This window comes from Nothoprocta perdicaria, unplaced genomic scaffold, assembly GCF_003342845.1.
Source record: "Nothoprocta perdicaria isolate Ctin4 unplaced genomic scaffold, notPer1 scaffold_339, whole genome shotgun sequence".
In the NCBI taxonomy this organism is placed as follows: domain Eukaryota; kingdom Metazoa; phylum Chordata; class Aves; order Tinamiformes; family Tinamidae; genus Nothoprocta; species Nothoprocta perdicaria.
The window spans coordinates 73,845-86,208 of record NW_020455576.1 but is presented as its reverse complement, the minus strand read 5'-3'; positions in this window follow the sequence as shown (position 1 = coordinate 86,208).

The following is a 12,364-nucleotide window of genomic DNA, read 5'->3' as shown; positions in this document are numbered from 1 at the left end:
TAGCATTTAGTTGTGTCACGCTTACAGTGACTCACATTTTTTCTCAAGTGGCTATTTTTTTCTGTAAAGAAAAAAAATGCTGTTTCCTATGGAAATTAGCATAATATCTCTATATTTCTCAGTCAAATTTAGCATTTTTCTTTAACAAATACAATTGACATTGACAATGGTAAAGGTACATGTTAGCACAGGCAGTTATACTAAGCAGTAGTTTTTAATATATTTTTCAAAATTTCTCATCTGCTTTCCCATGGAAAGGAAGGTTGAGTGGACTTAAATCCTTAGCTTTAAGGATTAAATTCTTGCATACACTGTGTCAGAAAGAAACAGAAAAGTTCTTTCCACTGTTCTATCATAGCCAGATACGTTTGTCTGTAATTCGAATCATTAGAAAAATAATGTGGTAAAGCCCCTCTACTGTATAGATGTTACATGAAAACAATGCTCTTCTTTCTTTAAATTGCAGCCAGTGCTTAGCCTTTGATGAAGCTCTGGAATAATGCAGTGCCATGGGCTATTTTCTTCTGGTTTCTAGAGTTCAATACAGGGCTTTTCTCTTCTGTTTGTTTTCAGCTAATTGCCTCAAGATCTAATAAGCTAGTGATGATGTATGTTGAGCACTAGTGACCCCTTGTCAAAAGAAATATTATGTCACACCCAAGTTTAAGAAGCTAGGTTTTTATCAGTCAAATATGTTTTCCCTAAAAGGCTCTAATTTCTACTGTGTAGGCTCTAAATGGCATTTGTGATTGCACTGCTGCTTTTAAAGGACTAAGCCAGAAAAAAAATATTTGAGCTGGAAAAGCCAATGTATAGTCCAAAAACAAATCTTCATGCATTCTCTTCCTTATTATTGTAAGGCTTTGTCATTTGTTGTTCAGCATACCTACGGAAGCAAAAACACAAAAGAATCTCTTCAAAAGAACATTGAACAAATGAGATGTTTACTCAGGTTTTCCTCTTTATATAATTTTAATGACCTTGTTTAAAATACACCTCACTTAATTTACTATGTTTTCTTATTCAAGCAGAAGAATTCAGGGAAAACAAAGATCGTAGTAGCTACTATCAATTACATTAAAAATAATAACATATGAAAGCAACTGACAAACTGAAACCTATATAGATAACTTAACAATTGTACAGATACACTGTATACACTATATACATATACTACTATTATATATATACTGTATTATTATTATAGTTAGAACCTTGTAATCTGTAAAATTTCAATGCTTCAACTTTTCCTCTTAATGGAAACTGCACTCTTTTTTAAGACTTTAAATGACTGGATTTCTACAGAGCAAAAGGAAAAAAACAATATTGTGTCACTGCATGAGCTAAATTGGGATTGCTTTGTTTCTACATTCTATAGTCCGTGATTCATGGTTCATCTCCTAGTACACCAGCATGGGCACAGGTTTTGGTTGAGTGGTGCCACAGCTTAAAGAATATATCTGTGCAAATCTAATCCCCACTCCCTGAAAAATCTTTCATTCTCATCCCCCAAAACAGGAGTAATGTCACATGATTCCAGCTTTTTCCTCTGCCTGAAGGTACACGATCTTGCATTTTTCAGCACTCTGTTAAATACACAAGCACAGGCAGGCTTCAAAGAATGATGACATCAGGAACTCGCACACTCGGCTCCAATGACTACTTTGAATAAAGGATTATACTTTCTCTGGATCACAGACTGGAACCCAGATCTTCACTCAAATTGTTTAGCCTAACAATTTTGTCCTTTTCTGTCTTGCTATTTCTTATTGCTTAAATATTGTGTGGTCCCATGTCACTTAAGTAGCTGCAGCTACTTAAGTTAAATTAAAGCATCAAAGCCATCCCTTTCAAAAATAAAAGCTAAGTTAAGGTGTTCCTAAAGCTGAAATAGGGCACATAAAGGGAAAGTTGAAACACAGGTGTTCCACCTCCTGTGCAAATGTGCTGATCTCTGAACTGCTGAATATCGAACAACAAAGCTATTTGCTGGACTAGTGTTCTTTGCAGTGGACCAAGCCATTGCTTGTCCCAGGTAAATATCTATCAATCTGATTTATGCCAGTGAAATAAATGAAGGAATTATATGTGAAAATTTTCCAGTGTTGCCTGGGTGCCAAAACAGTTGAGATTCTCCTCACAAGAGGCAGTTTTTGCAAGGCCAAGGGACAGGCATTTAAATTAAGGTCATTTCTGATGACTATGGTTATCAAGTCAGTCAAGTGATAGCTGAGAAGGAAAATTAGGGATGGATATTGTGCATTTAAAACTCCTTAAAACTTAAATTCCTTTTAGGGCATAGTGAGGCACTGAGATGTTACAAGTGACATTCAAGCAAAAGAGTAAATTAAAACATGTAAATTCTAGGTGAGCTGCTGACAAAAAAACAAAAAAGCAATATTTTATTTAAATTTGCCACTGTATCAGATAGCATAAAGAATTCTTATCTAATTTTTAAATAGGAAATAGAAGAACTTCTGGGATTTATGAATTAATATCAGGAAATTGGTTGAAAACTATAATAAAGAATAATGAATAATGTATAATGAAACAACTGAGTGGCCCTGACATGAAAGAAGCAAAGACAAATTTATGCAAGTCACAGTTCCCTGCTTTACAAGTAAATAATAGACATGTATTAACTTCTACTTTCAAAATAGGTAAAGCCACTTATATGTGGCTTTTGAGTAGTTGTAAAGTGAGAGTTCAAGTTCTTCTTTTGGTCGAAAAATGGCTAAGTGACTGAATGTTTGTGCAAAGGACTTTTTCACAGTCATGCATTAATAGCCGGATATGCCACAGTTCCTTACCACAATATATTGCTCTATTTAATATTAGATAGAAAAGGAGTATATAATGACTTTGATCTTTCTCTGTTGTCACAGCATTTTTAATCTTCACAGAGATTGTGGTCACTCCTGTTTGACACATGTATTTTCAAACATTTGTCAGGAAAAAGGGTTAATAAATGAAACGCCAACATTTGCAAATGCCAGCACTCTTTATAGTGGTCAAAATTAGAGAAGACTTTGAGAAGCTTCAGAGGGACTTATTGAACCTAGTTGAGTCGGCGGTTTGATGGTAGTTAAGAATCAGTGTCTTCATAATGAAACGAAATATACCCTAGAGAGAATAATGTAAAGTCAATGGGATTGATGCATGTGCTTAAAGTTAAGTGTGCATTCAGCTGCCATGCTGAAGAAGGATGGCATTAGATTCTTAAGGTTAATTCAGTGCTATACATTTTGAGTCTTGAAATCTTAAAAAAAACTTTATTATTAAAACTATTATCCATTTAGAATAAAGTGGTATTTTATATTTCTATTTCTATTCTTAAGATATTACTTCATCCAAATACAGTCACGGCTGTATATCCACTTACTACAGATATTAACATTTTCTCAGCTATATGGTGAATTTTAGAGGAATCTCCAGAAAATACTGGAGATTAAAATAGGAAGTTCACAAATAATATCAATTTTTCTAAAAAACACAGTATACACATTAAAATTTACTGAAATGTCCAACATAGCATTTTTCTCATTATTTCATCATGCTCTTAAATATGTATTGTTCCATATATATTGAGAATAGATTCCATATGCATGGAGTACAATTTGGCAATATAATATGATAGCATGAAAGAAAGAAAAATATATGTTGCGTGCATGAGTCTTGATCATTTGAAACACTATTTTTTGTAATGTGATTTAACCCATTTTCTGACTGAAATCATGTTTGCCATTCCCTTTGTTTAAAATATGTCTAAGAATTCTATTTCTACAGCAAAAATAAATGATGAATTATTTATACATACCAATTATTTATTATCATTTATGCAAAGCTTGTCATATTATGCATGCATAAGGGGATTAAATCACTGTTAACCCATAATGCCTTTAGGGACATTATAGGAGAGGCAGAAGGTTGCCTATGTTTGCTATTGGAGATAGATAAACATATACATTAAGAATATACATGTTGTTTATACAAATTGCCAAGTTGCACATCCATTTTTTTAGGGAAAAAAAAGGTTTTATTGAGTAATTGGTTCAATATATGATATTCAATTAATATATTTATTGAAGTATACTTACTTTTCTTATCTTAAAAATATGATCTTTTTTTCATTGATTGATATTCAATTTAATTCAAAAATCAGGAATTGAAGGAATGTAAGAATGAACAAAAAACTCTATTCTTTGTTTCCGCAGAGGATGTGCCTTTGTCACCTAATGGTGCATCACTGCATTTTAATATGCCAAAAGAATAAAAGAATATGATTTCTTTGGTATTTCCAGTAGTTGATCTGAAGTATATATAAGACAAGTTCAGTGAGATAGGATTTTTAAACTAACATATATAGACCAGAAGATTAGTCCCAGTTGCTTTAATGAGGAATAAAATGGAATCATCTTTTTGTAGCATGTAGGCAAAAATTCTCTTTAGAAACCTAATAATAAAACAATGTTTATACTTTCCAATCATGCTGCAAAGAAAAGAAAGTATTTTCTTAAGTTTGTATTAAAAAAAACCTTCTTTCAACTTTAGTAAACAAAAGTTTTTTTTTTTTAATTTATAAATGCACTAGGGGATCATATGTGCATATGGAGATGTTTCAACAGGAGACAGTAATTCAGCAAGATCTAAATAACAATTTAACGCAGCTATTCCCTAGAATTGCTAAATCTTGATACAAATATGGTTCAGGTCACAGTCTAAACATAGTTAAAGGTCTCAACCTAGTTCCTAAGGAATCTGAGTTCACATTACAAAACCTTTCTCTAAAAGCATGCATGAAAAGTCTCTGATCATAGGTATTCTGCTTCTCATCTTTTCTCATCATCTTGTCCTCATTTGGCAAAGCAAAATGTTTGTTCCTTGACCTATCCTGATTTGACTCCCTAAGCTTAATTTGTTCTGTGTACTTCAAGGCTGACTGTTCCCAGAGATTTGTTTTTTTAAGCCATGGCATAGTAAAGTCTTTCCTAATTAACCATCACAAACACTGCAGAAACATGTCTTGGAGCTGAAGGTTGAGAAGCTGGCTACAGAATCTTGATCAGCTAAACTGAAGGAAAACGTCTCACTGTTGTTATATTTAGATGATGAAAAGGTCAGGTCAAATAACATCTTTTCCTAATTTTGATGGACTACAGTGAAGTCAAAGGTGGTCGCTGTCTCCAGGATCTTTTCTAACAGGACATTATAGACTCGAATCATCAAAATGTTTGTCTATACTTAGCTTTAAGCAGGAAAGCAGTTCAACAGCCAGTCAATTTTAAAGTGCTAGCACATGCCCAGCTGCTGCAATCAGCCAGGGCTGAAGCCCAGTGCAAGTTCATGAGGTGACCTACACACTAAAAGCACTTGAAGGCAGTCAGAGGTTTCAGCCCTGATTCGAAGACATCGTATGAAATCTAGCCCTATCTGAGCAGCCCTCCTGTCCAATACCAGATTAAAGCTATTACACCCTAACTTTCACTTGCTGCAAGTTCATCCATGTTTTAACCAGGAGCACTGAGGCAATCCACTGCAAGTACGAATCTTCCCTCATTTATTTTGATTTGATATTGGCGTAATGCCCTTATACTCAGTTATTTTGATTAAAACCAATACAATCAGGATCAAAATCAAGTCCATGAACTGCAAAAAACAAAGAATGTCTTAAAAGAAAAGGTAGTTTGAGGGTAAGTAAAACCTCTAGCCTGTTTTTTAATTAATATTTTCTTTCTGTGATATAGCCTCAGGCATCCAAATATATATTCTTCTAATCCCACTTGACCTCAGCACAAATGTTTATGCCAAGGGTGTTCTCACGTTCCTAGGACTGGGGCTAAGGATAATGGATTCAACCAAAGGGCATTCCTGCATTTTTCTTCGCTCCTTTTATTCTGAACCACATTTATATCTATATTTTAATCCCGATTCTGCACTGTCCCATAGATATGGTCTCATGAATAATATTTCCGCAGAATAAAGACCATGCCTACTACAATCAACATGGTCTTCTTAACCACCTATATACTGGGCTTCACTAAAAGAGGTTCTCAGTTACTTTTATCTCCAGGTTCTCAACTACTTTTATATCTTAGGTTTGTATTTTATTTCTACATAGATGATCCATAAACTCAAGCAAATTGATCATTTAATATAAAAAGAGTAGGAAGGGTAGATTTTACAATTTATTTGCTGATATCAGGTTTTAAAAGAAGGAACCTTTCTCTTTATTTTTCCTTTCAGTTTCTGGTATGATTACAAAATAAAATGTTTTGAAAAAGAGAGATTTGAAGTAACATTGCTTCAGAAACAAGCAGATCAGGACTTCATCCTGTGTTAGCACAGTCAGAAATTAGTGTAAAAATTTATTGAGTGCAATACTAAATATTTTTAATGTAATTGAAAATGCAGAGTCATACTGAAATTATATTCATTGAATTAGTCAAAATAACATGCAAAAAATGTTGTCACTTGGATACATTAGCCATAAAAACTTCATTTTGAAAATTTGACTCATTCAAATCTGTAACGGAAAGATAGAATTTTCCTGTATTTACACTATTTGCTTTATCTGACAAGCTAACATATAAGTTTTATGTTTGACTTGCAATAATGATGATACGACATTCACTCAAAATATCTGCATGTGATTAAATGGTTTTTAAGAACCATTCTGAAAGCAGAAAGAAAAACCCATTACAAAAATTAAGTTTTATGAGAATGTATGCTTATTATCTGTCATCTTAAAATCTATGCTTCATTTTCATATATTCTTTTTATTTTCTTAACTTTAAATACACATGTTCAAGATATTTTGTGTATTAGACACTTATATTAGACATTGTAATAGACATTATTTTGTATTTTAGACATTTAGATATTGTTTTGATCAGAATCTTACACAATAGAAATCAATATAAATTTACTCAGCTTCAAGAGAAATACAGTCAACCAACATTAAAATCTCAGAATGTGATTGTGACTGATATTGATCGGCTACCTTCATGATGATATAGTTTAGGAAATGTAAGAGGAATTCCACATTTTGCAGAATCAGAATTGAGACAAGTTAGCCTATAAGATATTTTAAAAGAGCAAGTAAGAAATCAGCAATCAAAATTCAATTCCCTGAGTCAGTATTTGCTTCTTCTTCTTTTTTTTTTTTTTTTTTTTTTTTTTTTTTTTTTTTTTTTTTTTTTTTTTTTTTTTTTTTTTNTTTTTTTTTTTTTTTTTTTTTTTTTTTTTTTTTTTTTTTTTTTTTTTCCTGTGGGACATATGTACTCAGGATTTCTGGTAAGTTTACCACGGTGCCTACAGTAAAAGTTATAACATTCCAGATTATTTGAATTCAGTTAGTCCTGCAACTGTTCTTAAATTGTGTTTTCCAAAATAGATTGTTAAAAGCCACTTATGGGAAATATTCCTACATGATTACTTCCTGGAAAGTTTTTCTGAATAAATAAAAATGTCTAAAAAGCATAGGTTTTTTCATATTAGTTCATTATTTGGGGATGCTGTTGAGTAAACACTTCAAAAGCCTGAAAGCTTTTTTTTTTTATGGAGGAGAAATAGTTTTAAAGCTGTAGTTAATTACAAAAAGATTGTAGTAGGTAAAACACAATTCCCTATGTAATCATATGCACATACACTGATATTCATTCCTTGAATCTTAAAGTAATTTAAAAGGATAATTAGTGTGTAGTATCTGAATTGGTTCCTCAGAGGGTTAGTGTCCATCTTGTTTGTCACTGTTTCTTGCCTAATCCTGTCTAATGAGGGTTTATGTTAACATGTCTAAGCACTTGCAGATATGTGCTACCAAGCTATCTAAGCTTAGAGAAGACATGCTGTTCAAATGTCACTGCCTTTGGCTATCATGCTATAGGTTACTGATTATTACTTATTGTGTTTCATATTCAAAAAAGCTGCCATTTGTACTTGCTTGTAGCTGAAGTTCTTGTAACAAATACTATCTGTTTTTTTCTTAGACTTACATTTTTACTTTTTTTCTCATTAATAACTCTCCCAGTGAGGTGAAATATATTTGATTTACTGCTTAAAAGTATTTAGAGTGAACTGAAAACAAGTATGCCAAAAATTACACCAGAGTTTAAACCCTGATAAATAAATAATAAATAAAACTGTGAATTGTTGTAGTGCCACTTCATCAGACTACTTCAATCTAAAAAGTCAGTTCAGATTTATTTCTCTTGGCTAGAGTCTTTCCTTTTTAAAAAAAATTAATTTTTATTTCCTTTCATTTTGGTTTAGAACCTACTAGATTTCAAAGAACATTAAACGTAACATTCAGAGCTTTGCTCTGACTGATTATGATTCTGTTTACAGGTGAGAAGATGTTCAGAATTGTGGTTTTTTATTATTTTTTTTCCTTCTAAGAAGGTGGAGATTAGCTTTTTAGAATAGCTTTTTCTTCCCTGTTTCTAAAAAAGCCATCTTGAGAATGCATGCAAGCAGGCAACTAGCATATACTCTACCATGTCACCTGTCAAGTTATCACAGGATAAGCTACTAAACACACTAAGAAAGGAAAGTCCTCATCATCCAATTTTAATGCAGATATATCAAGATGAATGCCAGGCAAGCATGCTGGCAGAGCTTCTACATGTTCCTCACTTCTAAAGGTGATTCTTCTTCAATATTCCAACCTATCTAATCTTCCTATCTAGGAATAAATATCATTGAGCTGGTTCATCAGCAGAGTTTTTTTCTGCACTAATGATATTTATTCAGTTGTTACTCTCTGAGCTGGTTCATCAGCAGAGTTTTTTTCTGCACTAGAGAGTAACAACTGCTGGTAATTGGGCAGCAGCATTTAGGCCCCTCATGTACTGACCATGACCTGGGAATCAGTCTGGGGCTACATGGAGAACATATGGTACATGTACATTTACCTGGAATAAAAACAACTTCCTTTCTGTAGCTGATACTCTTGGCCTCCCTAGGATGTGGGTTGTGCAAAGATCCACAACTGGAACATGTGTAAAGAATTACTGCTTGAAAATTTCTAGTTCTTGCCCTAATATATTAGTGAGTAAAAATTGAAGATCTTTTATGGTATTTGCTGCTACTGTTCTGCAGGAAACGGGGAGCTTTCCATACCATCAGTCTGGTATGTAGGGTAGTAGGATTCAGTTTGTTGAATTATTTTTTTAGGACTCTAAGCTTCTTCAAGATAGAACTGTATTTTCAAGGAGTAACTCCTTTATCTATTTTGTTACATCTTGGAAAAATGTCTCTCTGAATGGCTTTTCTAATATTGTGCTCCAAATTTTGAATCCTGCAAATAAAGAATTTGTTATAAAATAAGGATGGGAATTTCTTAAGAAGGTTACTCAATAATACGCCTGTGACTCCTTTATATGTGTGATCTGTGAATTTAATTTCCTCAGGAGAGAACCATGGTATCATCTATTCCCAGAGTGCTATATCAACTAGAGGAAATATAGCTTTCCAGCTGCCAGAGCTCTTCCCTGTTAAAGAGAAAAGTAAGAGTCCCATAGAGCCTTCTTGGACTAGCAGCTATGAAGGTTATTTCCAGTTGTATTATTACTGGAGTGATTAGTAATTACTAAAAACTGAATCCAGTCCATTGGTAATTTATGTAAATCACTTAATTTCATTAGGCACAAAAATCTATTTAAATATATATTTGGAGGATATTACATAAGTCGGTATAGATAAAAATATAATATTAGGTTTTTAAATTACATACTTCAATAAACACAAGGACGTCTGAAAATACTATTTTTTGTTGAAAATAATAGGTTTTGTTGTTGTAAATATTATTACACATTGCACTGAAAGACTTTACTGTCATGGATAGTATAAGTGTAATCTTCAGCACCTCATCAACATTGCCTTAAAGTTTTTCTCCAGAGGGAAAATTGTTTGGGCAATGGGTCAACTCACTTTCAGTTCCTGTTCTGTGCTACTGAACTTAGCTAGCTATGACCAATTAAATTATATTTTTTCTTAGAAAAACATTTGCTCTGCACTCCAAACTATGTGATCATTATTGACTAATCTGATACACAGCTTTGAAAAGCTATCAGATAGTAAAAGTCTTTTAATTTTGAACTGAAAATACCAAAAACTTTGTTTCAAGGAATAATATATGAAAAATTTGGCTGGCATTTATTTAGACCTCTTGATTGTCCCAAATTAAACATAAGAATCTAAGAAGAAATCAGAATCTAAACCACTAATCTCAGTTGACTGCGTCGAAATCACCATGAGATGAATTCACAGACTTTCAAATACATCTCACAGTGAAATACTTAAAGATGTTAATCTATTTAAACAGAAGAACTGACTTAATCCTCATCTGCAATCATCTGTACAAGGAGGAAATACCAGATAGAAGAAGGTCCTTCAGGTAAAAAGAAAGTCATAGGAACAACTGATCTAAACACAAAAATCCAAAGGGGAAAAACATAGATTTGTAAAAATCTAGGTAAATGCAAAAGGAATAACTTGCCAAGAGGTGAAGATATTTCTCTACTTCCAAAAGACAAGCAATCACAGCCCTCTTCAGCAAAACTTAAGTAGGTGCTGCACAGATCCAAACTGCAAACTCACAAATTCCTATACATCTTCCACTCAACTGTGGAATTACCTATCTCTTTCTTTCACCAGAATGTTCCTTGGGCACCTCACTGTCCCACCTGAGAACAAGGCAAGTATTTCTTGCTGAGTCCAATGAGTATGCAGAGATTTCACAAACACATATGTGCATGCAGATACAAAATGCAATGACACATATTCTCTTTTAAAAGAAGGGTAGCGGTTGTATCATTACCTACCCTTTTATGAATTCTCTAGAGGCTGGAGCATTTGAGACTTAGTTGTGTTCCTCTGTCTGAAAAGATTAAAAGCTGCAGTTCCACTCTCCCAGGAGCCTGCATTAACCATATGGGTTCATCTGGGAAAGGAGGAGGTTGAAACCCTATGTCTATGGAGGAAAGAATCCATGGAAGACGTGAGGAGGGCAAGAGGGAACATGACTCTGGGGCCTCATGCCTCTGGTACTTACCTGGGAGTGTCAGACTTAGATTCTAATCCATGCTTCAAGAACTGTTTCCATATACTTATAATGGATATTGGTTTTGAATACTCTGAGTTGATAAGGTTACGCAAACTAAATCTTTCACATTCTGGGTGAGTATCAATGAACAAAACAATGAGCTATTATTTAAATGGTAGTTACTATCACAAGCAGTCTTTTAAAAGAAAATAGCAAATGGTTCTTTGAAAAAAACAGATATTGTCATCATGAGGCAGGAGCCATCCAGAACTGGAACCAGTGTCTGCCTTCTATGGTCCCAAGGTCAATTCCCCATCCACAGAGCTGAACAAACCAACTTCCTCCCTCAAACAGAGAAGACACATCCAACTTTTCTGGGTGCATACGGACCCCGGAATTATGCCTGGACATTGTCTAGAAGATATAGTCTAGTCTAAACCCATGTCAGGGTGTGCACTAACCACTCTGGATAATTATACACCACTGCTTGAGCCCACAGCTTGATTAAGTTTAGTTTATTGGAGGAATTCTACAGTGAAATAGTAACTATTCATAACATTGAAACCACAAAATCTGAGCTGAATTTCCTGTGTGCAATCCAGGTGTGCGATATATTCCTTTACGAATATTTTTAACAGATGCACCAGTAAGCCAGTGGTTAACCACACTAAACTTACTTTTACCCTCAGTGGTTCTTATGCTCAGTAAAAAATCTTTTAAACAAAAATACTCCTTCTTGTCTTTCCAATTTAAAATCTTAAAAACATCTATTTTTATAAAATAGAAATATATCAAGTATATGCACAATAACTCACTGTTCTCAGGTGGAAAAACTCATTTAGTTTTCCATTTCACACAGGCCGGCTTAACAATATCTAACGATAATGGAATACATGTAAAATCTCACTAAATCTTTTTCCCATAATGCACTGTTACTTCTTTAAGGGCTTATGAGTCCAGAAAAGATGGAGTTAAATGTTCCAGTTTACTTTAAAATGTATGCAAATATTATGATAAAGAAGTGATATTAAATTAAAAGTTTAGATTATTCACAGCATTAAGGGAGCAACTTTCCTGTTAACACGGAACATCTTGTGACTTTTATGCTTGCAGCCCTCTGAAGGAAAGTTAGATAGCAATTACTTTATTTTGTTCTGCAAAGAGGATGACTGTGATTTCTGTAACATGAAGTTAATACAGTAATGTCTGAGGAAGCTAGTATTACAGTATTTATAATCTAATTGCTGTGAAAAAGAAAGCTTTTGATTCACTATAAGAATGGCCGAAAAGTCTGAGTTTTTCGGTGTTTTAGAATTTGTC